Raw genomic sequence first — 19277 nt, forward strand, 5'->3', positions numbered from 1 at the left:
CTTCCAGTTGTGAGATTATTAAACACAGCATTGAACTGTTTGAAATGAAAATGTGGGGCTTCAAAACCACAGGTAGATCTTTTTTTCGACAAGGAGAAGAGACTCATAAAACAGAAGAGGGATGAACAGCTCCTGTGGAGACACTAACTGGGTTTTATTGCTAGCCTCGGAGCAAACATTTCCCATTTAAATGCTAAATATGACAGGTAGCAGGGAAAACTATGAGGAGATGTGAACGTTTGCAAATACTGCCAAAGATCAAATATGAAAATCCATATTTCTAAAACTTTTCCAGCGTGGACCTAATCATGGATTGTCATGCCCGTAGCTAGCTCTGTGTATTTGTGGTATCAGTGGATAACACAGTGTGGGACTTTCTAACTCACCCAATATTACAGGGATAAGAGAGCCACTCTCCCAGAGCTCAGAACAATCAATCTTTAGACAAAGACAATTAAAGTATCTTTGGCTCACAGAATTCCAGATTGTGAAGGGGTGGGGGCTGGAAAGATGGATCAGCAGCTAAGAGCAGTGGCTGCTTTTGCAGAGGACCTCAGTTCAGTTCTCATATGCACGTTGGGTGGCTCACACCTGCCTGTGACATCAGCTGCAGATGATCTAGCGCCCTCTCCCAGCCACTTTGAGCACTACACACACACACACACAAACACACACACACAGAGAGAGAGAGAGAGAGAGAGAGAGAGAGAGAGAGAGAGAGAGAGAAACACACACACAAACACTTAAAAAGAGATAAGTGTCTGAAAATAATTCTAAACCCAGTACAGTTACCATTAATATAAGAAAGCAGGGTACAGATATTTCAAAGAGGATCTGATGAGAATGTATTTCCTATAAATATTTTTTAAGAAACAAAGGAACCTAAGAAGTAAAGTAACAAAAAAAAAGAAATCTTAAAGAACTTCATAAGACAGGGAGAGGAGACTCACATTTTAGAATGCATACTGCTCTTGTGGAGGACCTGAGTTCAATTCCCAGGACACAAGTGGAGTTCAAACTGCCCATAAATCCAGCTCCATGATATCTAGTATCCTTTTCTAGCCTCTGCAGGCACTGCTCTCCTGTGTATACAGAGAGAGAGACAGACAGAGAGAGAGAGAGAGAGAGAGAGAGAGAGAGAGAGAGAGAGAGAGAGAGAGACTGTCTCAAGCACACACACAGAGACACAGACACACAGAGAGAGACACAGACACACAGACTCTCACACACATGCATTAAAAAATAAATAAGCTTCTTTTAGCAAAGACTGGAGCAGGGGCCTAAAGAAAGGAACTATGGAAGTCAGCCCTCCAATAAAGGAGCATGGAAATGATGAGCACTATAGTAGCTGTGGCTGTAGATTGGAAAAGTTCAGGAACCCTTTAGAAACTTCCAGAATGTATAAGACAGCTGTTGGCTCAAACACTCCGCAAGAGAAACTATTAAGCAGCCATCTGTAGAGGTTTGAATAGATATGGTCCCCACTGACTCATGTTTGAATGGTTGGCCCATGTGGAGTGGCACTATTAGGAGGTATGGCCTTGTTGGGAGAGGTTTGGTCTTGATAGGGAAAGCACATCACTATGGAGGTGGGCTTTCAGGTCTCATGCGCTCAAGCTATGACCAGTGTGGCACACAGTCTCTTTTGCTGCCGGTAGATTCAGATGTAGAGCTCCCCAGCACCATGTCTGTCTGCATGCTACCATGCTTCCTTCCATGACAATAACGGGCTGGACCTCTGAAACCATAAGCCTGCCCCACTTAAATGTTTTCCTTTATAAGAGCTGCTGTGGTCACAGTGTCTCTTCACAGCAACAGAAACCCTAAGACATCATCTTAAATGCTTAACTGCAGAACCCTGCACTGTAGTAGATCAAAGATAACATTGGCAAGGATATTCGTTCATCCTAGAATTCCACATGCATGATGAGGGTGACGGAGAAGAAGAAGAAACACTTCTAAAAATAGTAGAAATGAAAGAGAAAATGGCAGAGAATGTTTCAGATGTAGAGTCGTGTACCAAAAGAAATAGCTTGTGGAGTTAAGAATGGTTGGCACGGAGGAACAGGAGACACAGAGAGCCTTGCTATTTAGATATTCAGAACTGCTCAATTTGTGAGCCTGTGTGCATATCTTACCATTGGAAAAAAAACATTATTCATGTTTTTATATAAAACACATTTGTAGTTTATACTTATTTTCTAATCACACAAAAATTACACAAAGGCAAACATGCTATAGACCGTAGTCTCAACCTTCCTAATGCTGCAATGCTTTAATACAGTTCCTCATGCTGTGGTCACCCCAACCATAAAATTATTTTTGTTACTATTTCATATCTGTAATTTTACTACTGTTATGAATCGTAATGTAAATGCCTAGTATTCAGGAGATCCGATAAGCAACCCTTGGGGGTCGTGACCCACAGATTGAGAACTGTTGCTGTAGGCTTGCTTTGCAGGCTCCTGATATTTATACATCGCGTTCAGGCAGCTACGTACCCAGCAGGTTCTTAATTTTTAGCTCTATATAGTGTTCAGGCTACTGTTTCAACAGAGTGTTAAATCAGACTTCCCCTGTGGCCTCAGGTTTCTGACTGGAGATTCAGGGGTGCAAGCAGCGTCACATGACACATATTCCCAAGAGGTCTTTCAGATAGTTTGCTATGGAGTGACCTACGAGCTTTCGTTTAAGAAAATACAAATTTTAGAAACACTTGATAAAAGTGCCATCAAGACTTTCCAAAAGTTTTCATGCCATCAAAATAACTCTTAGCTTTGAAGGTACACATAAATACCCCTCCACTAAAAATCACGCCATTAAGAGCGTTACTTGCAGAGACTGCTCTAGAATAGGAACATTAAAAGGCTTGTTTTCAGAGTCTGTACCACCAGTTTGACACATAACAGACAAATTGCCTGCAAAATAATTTCCACTGTGGCTCCATTTTAATTAGTGGCAACCCAGAAGTCAAGTGATTCCTTGTGGAACTATGAAGAGGTAAATTGCATCACTGTGGATCACACAGCCACTATATGGCTCGGTGATAATGTCCTATCCATCAGCAATGACAGCCCATTTCCATCCACTGTTATGAAAAGGTGTGGGTGATAGAAAGTCATTGCATTTTCAGAGCTAATGTCACGTTCTAGAACCAACCTGTCTCTTGCTCTGTCAATTTCCCCCCAGAATGAAACAAATAGGGCTGCCACTGGCTCGCACAGATAACAGCTTCCAGGCTGGCCCACACACTCGTCACTGACGGGCTCGACAGCACAGCCCCAACAAGCAGAAAGCAGATTTGGAATGTCACCAGCTCCCCTTAACTGCTTCGTGTCTCTGCCCTCTGGAAATAACTACACAGGGTCGTGCCTTGGATGATTCTTCCAAAACAACAGTCTCTGTATGCTGTGAAAATAACAATCAAACCCACTTCATAAGGAAGCATAACACTAAGGCCTTGTTTTAGTGCCTACTATAATGTCTAGTACCTAGCATCAGCACTTAGCACAATGTCTACCACCTAGTATGAGCACCTAGTACAATGTCTATCACCTAGTATGAGCACCTAATACAATGTCTAGTACCTAGTTTGAGCACTTAGCACAATATCTGGCACCTCCCTTGAGCAATTAGGGAAATATGAAGCACCTTGAGTTAGCACTTAGCATGATGTCTAGTAAGCAGCATAAGCACCTAGCACAATGTCTAACACCTTATTTGAGTACTTATTACAATGTCTAACACCTAGTATTAGCAGCTAATAGAATGTCTAGTTCTGAGTGTTAGTACTTAGACCAATGTCTGGTGCCCAGCATTAGCACTTACTACAGTGCCTAGTACTAGTACCTTCTGTCCAATAATACAATCATTATTTGTAATATTTAAACTGGGGGAATAGAATGAAGAGTATAACCCTGGGAAAGATAGGCAAATCAAGGAATAAGAATTCATACCTGTGGGGTTTGTTCTGTTACGCGCACACACACACACACTCAGCATAAATAAAATAAAAATGAAATTATAATTTAAAAAACATAGGATCCAGTAGTTTCATCTTTGGTAGAATGTCCTCCACTGGATCCAAACCACCTTGTACTCGGGACAAGGAGAACCACCAGCTAAGGTCCCACTGGGATCTCAGCACGTGCATCCATGAACAGTAATTCAGAGCAGGGAGTTATAGTCAACCTCTTCTACCAATGATTGGGTTTTATCTTTAGCGTCAAACTCTTCTATGAATTCTAGTATGATAGGGACCAGGCCCACAATTTTACCACTTCATTCTTTTGACAGAATGACAAGAAAAAGCCCACCTTTATAGAGGAGGGAGGGGGAGCTAGAACAAGCAGACTTGAAACCGTATAGATATTTCATCTAAATTAAGCTAGTCCTCCAAGAGGACTCCAGGGTTGGATGAGCAGTGAACAAGTGCTCTAGAGGAGGAAACGCTGGGGAGCTGCCTGCAAGCCCTGCAGAGGGCGCTGGGGAGTCTGTGCTCCTGAGTTAGCCCATAGGGTGAGCTTTGGGAGGTGTCTCTCTTGGGTCGTCCGCACATCCATCACTAACAGTCATGGACTCACTGGCTAGAAGCCATCCTCGGGTGGAGTTCTGTCTGTTGTGGGTTCTCAGTCGGAGGTAAACAGAAGTTTATTCCCAAATCCCTAGGAAAGTCATGCAGTGGGCAGGAATTTTAAGTCTCTCTTCCCCTTCACTGGGTCTCCGTCTGCTTCAAGGTCTCCATGAACACAAGATACACAGAAGCACCTGCCTGTTTCTGTAGTCTGGTAGGCCACGGTTCGGCAGGACCAACAGCAATGTGCAAATCGCTGTGTAAAGCAACAGAAACTCCTTCCAAGTCTCGCTCAAGATTTATTGCATCAAAAATCTCTCTTCCAGGAAGCCATCTGTTAGATTGATAGTGTGCTTCTAAAGTTCAAAGTCTTTTTGCGCTCTTTAACTGGATTAAAGATTTTTTGTAATATATATATATATATATATATATATATATATATATATATATATGAATTGCTTTAGGAACAAATGCCTTCTATCCATAATATTTTGAAAATAAATATGCAATAAACTCCTAAAACAGTCACCACCAAGAAGATGTGTTTGTCTTTTCAGTGTATAAAGTAGCTGAGGCCATGACGAAATGAGTATGACAAGAGTCACTGTGAGGTCATGCTTGAAATAAATTCTCATTTCTCCTCCCGGGATGTCAACAATACGGTGGTGTCAGAGAGAACTAAGACAGAAAATGAGGAGATGCGGAGGAGGAAGGTCACACAGAGAGAGGACACCAGGTGCCTTGCAGCATAAAAGGCTTAGAAATGTAAACCGTAATACAATTAACAGAAAAGGAGATAGTCTGGAAACACTGTTCCCTCAGCCTTCTGCATATGTTCAACTCCAATTTACAGCTAGGGAGAAAAAAATAAAAAACAGGGATTTCTAAATCACATCAAGATTCTTGAAATCATATATGCAAATAATACAAATAATACATGCTAGAAGACCTGGAAAAGAAGCTGTGGACTAAAGGCAGACACAGAGAACTTAAGGAAGGAGATTAAGAACCAGAGAGAATGTTTCCATAGGTGCTTCCAGCTGAGGGCTTCACCGGATTCTGGAGTCAAGGAAGTCCCACACTCCACATTCTAGGATATGCAAATACCTATTAAAATTAGAAAATTCAGAAAATAACACAGGGCTGTAGAATTTCTGATTTGGGGGTTTTGAGGGTTTGGGGTGATGTTCCTGGCAGCCTGTCTGCCTGCCTGCCTGCCTTCCTGTCTGTCAGTCCATAGGTCTGCTTGTTCATTTGTTTGTTTATAAAAGAACCTCAACATGTACCCCACATTACCTTTGAATTTACAATCCTCTTGCCTCTTCTCCTCAAATGCTGGGAGAACAGGTATGCATCGCCTACCTGGATAGAACTTCTGTTTAATAATGTCATGATCAATCTGTTTCTTGATACTAAAGTCAAGAGTTACAGAATCCCTTCATGTATTACTTGAACTCAGATGTCTGAACCAGATAACTGGCTTCAACTAGTAAAATCCTAATGGGGCCTGACTATCCCACAGATGGTAACTACCAATTCTAGAACCTGTTTTAAATCTCTGAGTGTGTTAGAGAGCAAAGAAAAGTGGGCATTTCTCCATCACTGACAGCTGAAGCAGGGCCAGCAATGGCTGAATTCCTCCTCAGCACTCTCAGCCTGAGAAGGACCCCATCTGTGCCATACTCATGTTCAAGGACTATAATGTCATAGGAAACAACTGACCTAGAGAACTGACCTAGAGACTCCTGCTGACCTAGAGAACCGGGGGTTAGGACTTCAAGGTACCACAGCTACTACACAGTGAGGAGGGAAGACAGAGAAAAGAAGGAGCCGGAGAGAATACTGAAATTCTAGGCTTGCGCTCTGTCCACAACGCTGTCGGTCCCTGAAGAATGGACGGATGAGGCAGCTGTGAAGCAGCTCAAATGAAATCCAAGGAGCTGAACTACGGTGAGCAAGGGAGTGTGCAAGCCAGACACTGCAATTACCGGAGATCATGTGCAACAGGCCAAGAATCAAAATGACTAGAAAGATACAACAGGATCAAGAAGTTCCTATTGTTTAGATGTCGCTACTCCCCAAACTTACTGTGAACTCTTCATAATTCATGTCCTGATTCTGCCAATCTCCTTACTCTTTAAGTTGCACTTAGGTATATTTTGGGGGGCCTGGAGCACATGCCACAGTGTACATGTTGGGGTCAGAGGGCAACTTGTGGGAACTGGTTCTCTCATTCCACCCTGTGGGTCCTGGGGATCGGGCGGACTTCCCAGCACATGCCTTTGCCTTCTGAACCATTTCACTGACCCCTTCTAACAATCCCTTATGCAAAAAACAATAGAGATATTGTATAATTGCAGTGACAAAGGATTCTAATTCTGTCCAGTGATAATGAACCCTCAAAAATCAAAACAATTTTTAAAATTGTCAAGTAAAGTCAAAGGCCTTAGGCGTCCCAGCTTTGAGAACGCCTCTAAAGAAGACAGAGCACCCTGAGGTCCTAGAATAAAGGCCGACAGAGACGTCACAGGGACAGGGTAAAGAGTCACACTCCTGCTGCCATGCAACATCCAGAAGCCTAGAGTCGTCAACTCAGCACTGGAGGAAGCAGTTTGGTCACCAGTGTAACACAACAACTCAGCAAGGGATAAACAAGCATTCAGCCCTGGCTCATCCTACACACATACAAATCACCTAAGGTAGGCTACCAGCTGAAACCTGAAAGTTAAATTTATTTCTTTTTAAGAACTGGAGAAGAAAATGCAGGATATCTCTGTGTCTTGAGACTGGATAAGGCCTCTTTTAAAAACCCATCACTGAAATGCAAAAGATTTTGCTTTCAAAAAAAATCAAGAGAAGCTCGGCGGCTGGCACCCTTCCTAGAAAGAAAATGCCGGTAGCACATATCTCTGATCAACGTATCAGGAAATATAAAGAAGAACAATTTAATAACTAAAAAAATAAAAAGCTATTAGAGCAAAATAAATAAAAATAAAGCGAAGTCAATGTTTCTCCAAAGATGATGTGATGTCAGTCAGTAGATTCAGAAATAAGCATGGAGTATGCATGTCAGCTCCATTAAAAGTGGAACCGTAGCAATCTGCCTACATATACATCCACAAGAACAGACGGAAATCAGAGGGAAGGCAGCTCCTAATGTAGGGGAGAGAGTGGGAAAAGAGATGTTCATACTTGGAGTGGAATCTCAGTACAATGTAACTCTAGTAGACATGTGTGTGTGTGCGTGCACACACCTGCACAGCTACACACACACACACACACACACACACACACACACGAATAAACATGACAGTTAATCTGGGTTGTTAATTTGACCAGATGCACACACTTAGAAAAGCAGCAAAGCACACTTCTGGGTGTGTCCCTAAAGAAGTTCCACAGTTGGCCACCATGCAGGTAGGTGAGAGGATGGAGCTGGGAAGATCTGCTCTGGAGGGGAGAGGCACTGCCCAGTGGGCGGAGAGCCTTGATGCAGTCAAAGGCAGAAGACAGGGGAACGTGCCCAAGCCTGCACTATACTCTCCCTAAGCAGGTGCAGTTTGGGCTGCTGCCATGACCAGTGAACACTGGACTCTGGAATCTTCAGCTTCTGCATACAGCTCTGCATCACTAACACTGCAGGGAACTCCCGGGCCTTAGCCTCAGGGGGGATTGCATCACCAGCCCCATCTTTTTGGGCAGGTTAGATGCTGCTCTCCCCAGATTTCCAGGCTGTAAATAACTATTGTGTGAGTGCCCAGCCTCTGTTCTAAACCTGTCAAACAAAATCCCCCTTACAATTTACATATGTGCAGGTCCTCACACATATACAAGCACTTGTTCATATGTGACGTGCTCTGAAGATTCCTGGTGAGTACAAAGGCCTACCCATGACCCAGGAATCTTTATTTTTGATGTTTCTTGGTTTAGTTTGTTCTTTCTTCCTTTTTTCCTTTCTTTTTTAGTTGTTCATTTGTTTCATTTGTGACAGGGTCTTGCTATGTAGCTGAAATCATTCTCCAAAAACAAACCTGCCTTACTCTATCCACCGAGTACCAGGATTACAGGCGTGTATCATACCTGTCTCCAAATCTCAGGTACTTTCTTAAGGGAAAAGATAAAGAAAATAAAATATATCAAAAGAAGCCTCTGTTGTTGCTGCTGTTGCTGTTGTTGTTGTTTTGAGAGAGGATCTTTCTGTGTAACAGTCCTGGCAACAGTCCCGGCTGTTCTGGAACTCACTCTGTAGACCAGGCTGGCCTCGATATTTTCTTGAGAAGAATGAATTGGAAACTCTTCTCAAAGAGTTAAAATCTGGGAAGGACCCAGGAGTGCGTACTAATGACAAGTCTGGTGTGAACGGAACGCTGTGCAACAAGAAAAAGAAACTAGCATGCTCTGAGCACAACAGGTGAGCCTCGGAGCATGCCAAGCCTCGTACAAAAGCGGAAGCTCGGTGCTAAATCATAGAATCTATACAAAATTCCCGGTGAGGCAAAAGCAAAGTTTATAGAGAAAAAAAAATCAGTCACCTGAGGAGAGCATAGAGCAGAAAGATAATTGACTATGAAAGAGAAAGGGATATTCAAAGGTGGTAACTACTCTTTGCATCCTGAACAAGTGGTGTGGGTAGATAAAACATCTATCAAAAACCATAGGATGCTATGGTATGTTGATGTCTTCCTATGTTCCAGGGGAAATGACCAAAATCAAGCATGGAAATCAACTTAATGCAAGTGTGATGAAGTGTGTAGGGGAACATGCATTGATTTCGGAACTTATTTTAAAATTTATCAGAATTTTAGACAGTGATGGACAGATGAACAGATGCATAGATGCGGGATATATGATGAAATAAGCATAGAAAATGTTCATTGGGAGGCCCTAGCTGATCGGCGAATGCCCTTTCAATAAGTTAAATCATTTTAAGCTGTCTGCCTATCTGAAATTTATCAATCTATAAAATATCAGAGAAAAGAAACAAATGACCCCAGGCTGCCTTCATTAGGATCTTTATGCTCCCGATGGACAGACCTGGCAATCTGCACATTTGACTAACTGAGTTTAAATCATCTCCCTGATTAACCTCATTGTATTTCTCATCTCAGATCGGTTTTAAATATAATCCCATAAGATTAGAGGTTGTCAACAGTCCACTTGAAAAGTTCTCCAATTTGTGTATGCCTTGGAAATGTATCAGTGCTGGGGAGATGTACTAGGAGAGTTTCTAGATCTCCTCTTTGGAAAATACAGTATGGATATAATTTCCTTCTTTGTCTGAAATAAAGCAGAATCTGAGAAGTTGCTTGGGCTAAAGAAATATGGAAAGTCCACCATACAATTTAAACTGCTATACATGGTATATCGGAGTGTGGATCTCGCAATTCAAGATGATATGAAAAAGTCCACTGTGCAGAGCTGTGTGTCGCTGAGAGCCCTGCTCACGGAGGAGAGCAGAACTTGGTCTCGTTAACAGTAGAAAGCAATGGCTTCTGGACCTTACAGGAGAAGGGGAGAGCACTTCAGGTTGCAATCGGTGTCCGATTGCAGCAAGAGCACCAAAGTTCAAGCTCGGCTCAAAAGATGAATCTCTCTGTATTGACAGCAGTCTTCTGTGGAGACCTCTCCAAAAAATGAAACCAAAGAATAAGGCCAAAAAAAAATATCTCCAGATATGACATCTGCAAAGATGTTTATAAATACAGAGTTAGCAAAATGAAAAGCACAGCCTCCCCTCCCTTCAGGTTAGGTCATTCCTAAGCTATAAAGCAGTTTGCCACAGTGGCCCAGAGGGGCACAATCGCAATGATTTTCCATTTTTCTTCCCCAAGGACTCTTTTGACACTTGATTAAATTCCACAGCACCTTTTCCAATTCCTTAAACCTGACTCCATCAACCTTCACCCAGACGCTTCTGGATCATCATAGGGGCAAATGTATTGAGGCTGCAGGAGTCTGAGCATATTTTGGGATACTGAATTTGATTAGGCGTGGGGGTGAGCCTGGGTGTCAGGGTGTGGGGGTGTGGGGGTGTGCATGCACATGTGCCTGTGTGCATTTACAGGCAAGAGATCTATGCTGAATGTTTTCTTCAGCTACTCTCCAACCCATTCGTGGAACATGTTCTCTCTCTGACCCTGAAGGGTACCAGTGTGAGACATCTGATTGGCAGCATCTACCTTCTCAGAACCAGGAGACATATAAAGTTGAGACTGACTTGTTACGTGGGTACCACAGATCAAAACCCAGGTCCCCATGCTTTTTTAAAAAAAAAACAGTTTAATAAGCCAACTTGCCAGTCCCTGGACTTGTTTTGTTAGAGACCACACCAAAAGCCACTTGACTTAGAACCCGATACAGAACAGAGCACCTCCTCCCTTGTCCTAATCACTCAAAATGATGTCATCCCAAGTTCCAATTTCTTGCTGCAAACTCGGTGCAATGATAATTAACCTTCTGCATAAGAAGCATTTCAAAACAGCAAAGCAAACTCTAACGTCATCGTTTCAGCTGCCAGAAAACATCTCTCAACACTAGAAGAGGAGGGGGGGGTTCCTTAGGGTTATGCTTAAGTCACCGTCTCCTCCTTTACTCCAAGTATACTCTGTCAGAAGGAATATATCGCCTACCAAAGTTTCTCGAAGGCCACAGTCTCTTGGTGTTTATGTCATTACAAGAGTGCAGTGTGTCACTGTACTGTACAGTGTGTTGCTGTACCATACTGCTTACCATAAAAAATCCCTGTAAAATAGGCCACAGTTACCTATAGAAGATATGCTGGCTTTGGTCACGTCTTAAATTTTATTCCCCATATTTTCAGCTCACAAACCCTTTTTATTAAAAGCAATTCTTATTTTTTTATAGCTATAGACATCAGAATAAATTCTGATTAACTAAAGCCAGAGCAAGCCAGCAATTTGTTCTCAAATGCACTCCCACAATACTCTGAACTGACTTGTCCTGCAGTGACAGGTTGCTCTTTGACATTCTTCACTAATAAGTTTTGAATAAGACTGAGCCCTCTACTGTAGCATACGTTAGCTATTTAATTTAGCAGCCCACTGTTGCACGGTTAATCTGTGTATGAGGGAGCGGCAGAGGGACTGGCAAGTAAGAAGCATGCTAACGTCAAACTCTGACAGTGCAGCAGGCTGTGCACGGCCCACAGGCACCAGGCATTACAGTCCCCGGGCTCCTCATCCTAAAAATAAGTCACTAATAACCAGCCCAGAGGACAGAGAGCTGTACTCTTAAAATCTTAGCATCATGGTCCCTTAAACTACTGGGTGGTGGTAGTGCACACCTTTAATCCCAGCACTTGGAAGGCAGAAGAAGGCAGATCTCCGGGTTTGAGGCCTGCCTGGTCTACATAGTTTCAGGACAGCCAGGGTTACACAGAGAAACCCAGACTCAAAAGAATAAAAAAGGAAGACTGCACAAATTACCCAATAAGAGCACCAGTCGATACGTCAGTGTCAATAGGGGAACTTTTACAAGGCCCCACCACTAAATGAAGAGCTACAGGCAATTTATGACTGCTGGGAAAGAATCATTCTTCCATAGGGTGAGCCCCTAATAGGCTACCCAATCCCAAGTGGTCACCCCTAAACATGTATACAATAAGCCATACTGAATGGTCTATACATACAGACTCAATAGGTCTATACACACATACCTACACACACATCTGTGTGTGAACATACACATATAAATACATTATGTAGCAGTAACAATTAAATCAATTAAATAATAAAATGTTAATAATTGGAGAGGGAGTTGGTGGGACATGGGAGGAGTAGGAATTGGGAGAGGGTGATATGGAAATGATTCTCAAAAAGAACAAAATAAATGTTTAAAAATGCACAAATTGTATCGCGAACCTGTAGATACCCAACAACTGTTGGCTTCTATGGTAGCTGTGTTCCCAACGCTTTTCACTAGGGCAGCTCTGTGGGATTAGTTCTGGCTGTGATGCCGTGGAGCAAAGTGTTGGCCACAGCCTAGTAGAGTAGGGATAAGACCTCAGCTAGGATCTCTGTCACTACAGCCCAGGAAGCCTTGTACTCCAATGAGGGGACTATCCAGTCTTGAGTCTTCCACTAGATCCCCAGGTGAGCACCCAGGGTGGGGCAGGCAGCCCTGAGGCAGCAATGTGTTTTCTCAGCTGATCAGATACTGAGACCTGGAAAGTGTTACATCACCACAATCATCCTACTACGGACCCTTCATACGGGGGGCAGCCGGAATGAAGAGAAAAGGCAACATCTGTTTGTCAGCATACCCAGTCACCTGCCAAGACCAACTGGAAAGGCTACATAAAATACAGAACGCTTAAAGACCATGTCTCAGTCCCACTAATACTGCTGTGATATGACACCACGGCCAAACTTAGGACAGAAAGGGTTTCTTTCGTCTTACACTTCTGAGCTATAGTCCACCAATGAGGAAAGGCAGGCCAGGAACTCAAGGCAGGAACAAGGGAGGAACTGAAGCAGAGCCCATGAAGGAATGCTGCTCACTGCCTTAGTCAGTTATCTTTCTTATACACCCCTTGGACCACTTGCCCAGTGATGGTATTGCCCACAGTGAACTCCTACATCAATCATCTATCAAGTAGATAACCCAAAGAGTTGCCTAGAGACCAATTGGATGGGCGTAGTCTCTCATTGGAGGCGCCCTCTCAGGTGACCCTAGTTTGTGTTAGGTAAACAAAAGCTAACCAGTGCAGATGACCTGACCGCATGCTGATAAGGTCGCTAGGGTGTGGAAAAACCGTGGAGAGAAGGGAATTGCACTTTGGGGAGATGGGCTTTCCAGACAAATGTCCCTCAAGGTCTTTGGGAAGGAACTGTAGCCCTAGACGCTGCCGCTAGCAGCAGCAGCAGGGGCATAACACTGGGTATCTAGAAGCAAATTGCTGAGGTGTCTGATGGTGGCACTAGTTATAGGGAAGCATGCTTGTCGAAATTCACTCACCTGAGCTTCAAAAAGGTGTGAATCTTGCTATTCATAAATTAGACCTTAGCACATACATCTTTCTGGGGGAAAAAAATGCTTCCACTTAGTTAAAAAAGATTAATGTTCAAACAAGATTAACTTCATCAGTTATCATATTAGCGTGGACTTGAAATGCTGATAACTCTCAGGCAACTTACCTTAAGAAACATAAAGTCATATTTCCTACTATATACTGTAGCTCACAAGTGGAGATTCAGTCTCGAGGAAGCTACGGATACTAGCCAGTGCACACTTTGAAGACAATCGGCAATTTGAAACAAAACTCTGAACATTTGTGTTCTCTCTCTCTTTCATGTTTATGTGTGTGTGAGAGAGAGACAGTGTGTGTGTTTGTCTCTGTCTCTCTCTGTCTCGTGTGTGTGAGTGTGTGTGTGCGCTCACACACATGTGTGTATATGTGTGTGTGCAGTACTCAGGGGGGGCCAGCAGGGAGTTTGGATCCCATGGAGCTGGAATTACAGGTGACTCTGAGCTTGCTAACATGGGTGCTGAGAACCAAACTCCAGTTCTCTGCAAGAATAACAAATACTCTTAGCCACCGAGCCATCTTTCAAGCCTCTGCATCAATTTTTATTTTTGACATAAATCTTTTATTAACATTTTAATGTAACATACACTTACTAAAAAATTAAATTCTAGCTTTCAAAAATGAAAAGTTGATATCATTAGAAAGTATTGTTTTTATTTATATATTAAAAAGGCAAAGTATCAATCACAATAGGATCTACATGCTGGATAAAATTACTTAGCATTAAGCTGCTTTCTTGATCCCTAGATGGTATCATATATCTTCCAACCAAAACGTAAGATCTATGTATTGCATACAAAATAAGTCCATATACCTAAGTATCAACAAAAACAAGTACTAGAAAACATATAACACATAACTAACTAAATGTGTGTGTGTATGTGTGTGTGTGTGTGTGTGTGTTAATTGCTTTTTGTTTTTGGATTTATTCTCTTTGTCAAACAATTTTGCAGATGAATGGCAAACACAGTCTAGAATGAAACAGCCATGGAAACACCCAATGAAAAAATTCAAAGTAAAAGTCTAGCCTTCAAGACATTAGTAAATTCTGAAGTAAATTTATTAATCTCTTCACAGTTTCTTTAAAAAGGTATTATTGGAGATAAATTACCAGCTTTAAAAACTTGAACTATGTTCAAAGAATAAAAATAAATTTAGCTTTAGAACACTGCCTATTAAAGGAAATAGTTCATAAAAAGTTCATATTAAAATTTTGAAAGCTTATTTCTATAAAACACTTGGTTAAAAATAAAACAAGAAACATTTTTAGTGTGTAAGGAAAAAATCCAACAGTTTTCCTAGTATGGAATTTAACTTAGAGGATTTAAGCAAATCCTAAATCTTTTTAAATATACAACTCCAAATTTTCCATGCATTTAGAAGTGTTTATAGCTTTACACATCTTTGGCACACTATCTTAGTTTGGGTTTCTATTGCTGTAAAGAGACACCATGACCATAGCAACTCTTAGAAAGAAAAACAGGGGGCTGACTTATAGCTCAGAGGTTTAGTCCATCATCATCATCGTGGGAAGAAAGGCAACATGCAGGCAGACTTGATGCTAGAGAGGTAGCTGGGAGTTCTTACATCTGCAGGCAGCAGAAAGCAACTGTGTGTCACTCTGAGTGTAGCTTAAGCAAAGGAGACCTCAAAACCCACACCCTCAGGGACACACCTCCTCCAACAAGGCCACACCTACTCAGCAAAGCTACACCTCCTGTTACTGCCATTCCCTACCTGAGTCATTTTCTTTCAAAACTCCATATGTACCAACTGTGCTCTTTAAGTTATTGAAAAAAATCGGATTATTTTTATAGTTTGTAATTATGAAAAGTATTTTCCATATTTAAAGTAAAATGTACCCTCAAAACATCCATCTTTAGTTGTTAAGAAAAACAAAATACAGTTGTTATTGTTGTTTGGCCCAGAATGTACAGATAAGCCTCCTTAAGGAGGGCTTTTTCTTGTTGGCTTGAAAGACTAGCAGAGAACTCCTGGGCTCTAGCAATGCTCCTGTCTCAGTTTCCCAAGCAGCTAGAACTGTAGGATTTTTAAATTGGCAGAAACATTATTAAGGACAATCAAAGTTGAAATGACTTGGAAGAGGTCAGGTACCCTGGCCCCGTATCTCCACTAGTTAGGAGCCACATTTGCCTGCAAACAAATGGTCTAGGAAGGGTTGGGCAACTTGGAAGCCATATTTTCCTGAAAACAAATGGCTTTTGCTTGATAAAATGTTTTACAAAATCCGAAGGGCTCTCCTTTCCTGCTGAGAAACAGTTTGGTTCCCTAGGAGGAATTGCCCTGTGTGCTGTCACAGAGGATGAGAAGTTACATTGTAAAGACCCCCTGGCCAGCACCAGCTGTGATGTCACAGAGGACCAGAGGTTACATTGTAAAGACCCCCTGGCCTGCACCAGCTGTGATGTCACAGAGGACCAGAGATTACATTGTAAAGGCCCCCTGGCCTGCACCAGCTGTGATGTACAAAGGACCAAAGGTTACATTGTAAAGGCCCCCTGGCCTGCACCAGCTGTGATGTCACAGAGGACCAGAGGTTACATTGTAAAGGCCCCCTGGCCTGCACCAGCTGTGATGTCACAGAGGACCAGAGGTTACATTGTAAAGGCCCCCTGGCCTGCACCAGCTGTGATGTCACAGAGGACCAGAGGTTACATTGTAAAGGCCCCCTGGCCTGCACCAGCTGTGATGTCACAGAGGACCAGAGGTTACATTGTAAAGGCCCCCTGGCCTGCACCAGCTGTAATGTCACAGAGGACCAGAGGTCACATTGTAAAGACCCCCTGGACTGCACCAGGTGTGACTTGTCTGCCACCTTTAGAGTTTAAAACACCTACTCCCCCTTGTCTCAGCGCTAAGTCTTTCCCAGGCCTAAGTCAGCTCTTGGCCAGCCTGCTGGAGCACTCAATATAGTCCTAATTGGTTTCCCAAACCCTGGCGATCTATAGCTTTCTCTTGTGGGCTATTTCAAAACCAAAACCCAAACTACGATCCCTCCAAAAGCCAGACCAATTGAGAAGAGTGTTGACTGTGTTCAGTATTAGTTACGCGTCCCCGTTGCAAAATAACAGGCAAAATCATATTGTTTTACCATCCACATATGTTACACCAAAGAGGATTTTCCTACCTATGGCATCCCATGTGAATGGTGTCAAGGATGTCATCTGCAGAGCACATGTCACAGTGGTGGCAGCGATAGAACCACCCTGCTGAGGCTGGAATACTTGGCTGCCTGTTTCCTATGCTGGGGGTACCGGTACAGTACCTGATCAGGTCCGTTGCTGCTCCATAGTTCCTAGGCAATAGCTGAGGTTGTGGGCTTTTAGGGGAGGAGCTCTGAGGAATACTTTCTGACACAGCAGAAACTACTGCTTGGGCAAAGGGCTGTGAAATCCTGAAAGACTTTTCATTGGGACAGGAAATGACATGGGGGGGGGGGGCAGAGTTTTGCTTCTTGGTAGCAAGCTGGACCACTGTCCTGCTACAGAACTGATTCACGGGCTTGTCAACCATGAGTCCTTGGGGGGACCTGGGCAGGTCACCAGATGCTGTGATTTTCCCCACAGGAGTCAGTCTGAAAATTTGGGATTTCATGGGTAAAAAAAATGTCATATCCTACATCCAGGTGACAACATCAGCCAGGTCCTGCCCGACTTATTTGTCCATGTTTGTAGGGACGTGTAGGAATTAAGAAAGAGATAGACAAGAGACAGCTAAGAGAGTCAGGAGGGCAGCTAGTAAGTAATCAGATTCGCCCCGTGTTTATTCCTCATGGGCTTTTCACCCCAATCCAAAGAGAAGGGGGAAGTCAAGAAGTTTCTTTACCAAGATACAGAGAACAAAGTAATCACCTTCCCAATACCCAAAGCATCAAGTGACCACACCCTAGGTCAAAACATGCTGTTAGTAGCCACATCTTGGGTCAAACCTCCCATCATAGAACCTTGAAGGAGCAAGAACAGATCTGAACTCTCTGATCTTTAGTCAAGGTGAACAAATCCACTTCTGTGGGCTCCCGCATGAAATCTTTAAGGGAATCTGGTTCCTGGGCCACCTGGGAAGGTGAACTTAAATTGATTAGTGCTCTTTGGAAATACCCCCAATTGCCTGTTTTATAGAACCCTCAAGTCTTCTGGGCATTTCCTAAATTCTTCCACAAAGTCCAAAGGCTCCACTTTCCTTCCACCTAGCAATGTGCTCCTTTTTCTTTCTTTTCTTTTATAAGTAGAAAGTTTGTTGTATCTTTTCATCTCAAGGAAATTCTACCATTTTCTTTCCACTGCAACGTTGATAAAATATCAAATAGTTGAAATCTATGCTGGAGACACTCCAAAGGACTCCAAAAGGCCACCGAGGGGATTTCAACTGAAATTCAAATGCTGCACAGAGGTCTCATGACCACCCACTGAGGAAAATCCACCGCCTCATTCACGCCTGCCACCTCCTCGCTGAGGCCGCTGTGTTTATATAATTCTTTCAACTCCAGACTTCTCACTTGGAAGGGAAAATTAAATATAAAGTATTTGTAACATTGCATAGGCAAGCATGAGAACTTATTGTTTACTAACGCAAGCATCCTCTGTACACCAACGCCCCATAACGGGGCTCACAGCGTCACTGAAAATTGTGCTGCAGCTGAATTTTTATGACATTTTGCTGAGAATTTAATAAGGTTTAACCTCTCTACTTTTCTAGACAGAAAATACAGCGCTTACACTTTTAATGAAATTTTACCTAGCTAAAGCTCAATGGGGGGCCTTTTATCACAGGTAATATTAAAATCATAAATATTTTAAAATAAAATTACCCATTACCGCTAATACATGGTGGTGTCTAGGTTCTCGGTGTATAAAACCATTTGTATTTGGGCAGCCAACCGACGCTGACATTTAATTTCCAGATTTCAATCATTTATAACTATAGCTAAGAAAACAAAGTAAATTATGCCTTGTGGATAAGATTATCAGATACTGATTAGAAAAAAAATCTCATCGGGAATCTTTGACCAAAATTTATAATCCTCACTTCCTCATCACTCACAAATTAATATGATATGTATTATTCTCTAGTCAAAACCAAATTTGTTTAGAGCATGACATGAACAAATATTGTTTCTTCCCATGTGGGTTTTTCCTCTTCTACCTAAAACAAGAATGAGAATGGAGAGAGGGCAGAAAAGCAGTAGGGGAAGGGATCAGGCACAAGTACACAGAGAGCCTTAGGAAGCCATGATGACCAAGCACAAGCACCCGGAGAGTCTTAGAAAACCGTGAGGATCAAGTGCAAGTACCCAGAGCCTTAGGGAGCCATAACTGCCAAGCTGTGACACTACTCTGCCAGACCTGTGACTTGGCCTTCTCTGGAAAAGAAACTCAAAGACAGAAGAAACAGCTCATTGCAGCATCTTAATTAAATGTGTAAGATGTAAAGAACTGTACTGAAGCAAGAATCGCTGCAGTCTGTGAACATAAACAACCAATAGTTCTGCAGAGGGTCTAAACCGACTTCCGAGAAATCCTCATTAGCAGCATAAGAACCATACAAGGAAACCAGCCAATGAACTTCAACCACACACGTGACATACTTCAACAATGCCGAGGCACCTGCGGCCCTATGTCTAGAGATGAACCTTTAATA

The 19277-nt window shown here is 42.6% G+C and overlaps 1 pseudogene; it reads right to left on the reverse strand.

Annotated features, from left to right (window-relative positions):
- Positions 1-16680: 16680 nt before the first annotated feature.
- Positions 16681-18451, reverse strand: LOC142853526 (zinc finger protein Pegasus-like; annotated as a pseudogene).
- Positions 18452-19277: the final 826 nt, after the last annotated feature.

This window comes from Microtus pennsylvanicus, chromosome 7, assembly GCF_037038515.1.
Source record: "Microtus pennsylvanicus isolate mMicPen1 chromosome 7, mMicPen1.hap1, whole genome shotgun sequence".
NCBI lineage: Eukaryota > Metazoa > Chordata > Mammalia > Rodentia > Cricetidae > Microtus > Microtus pennsylvanicus.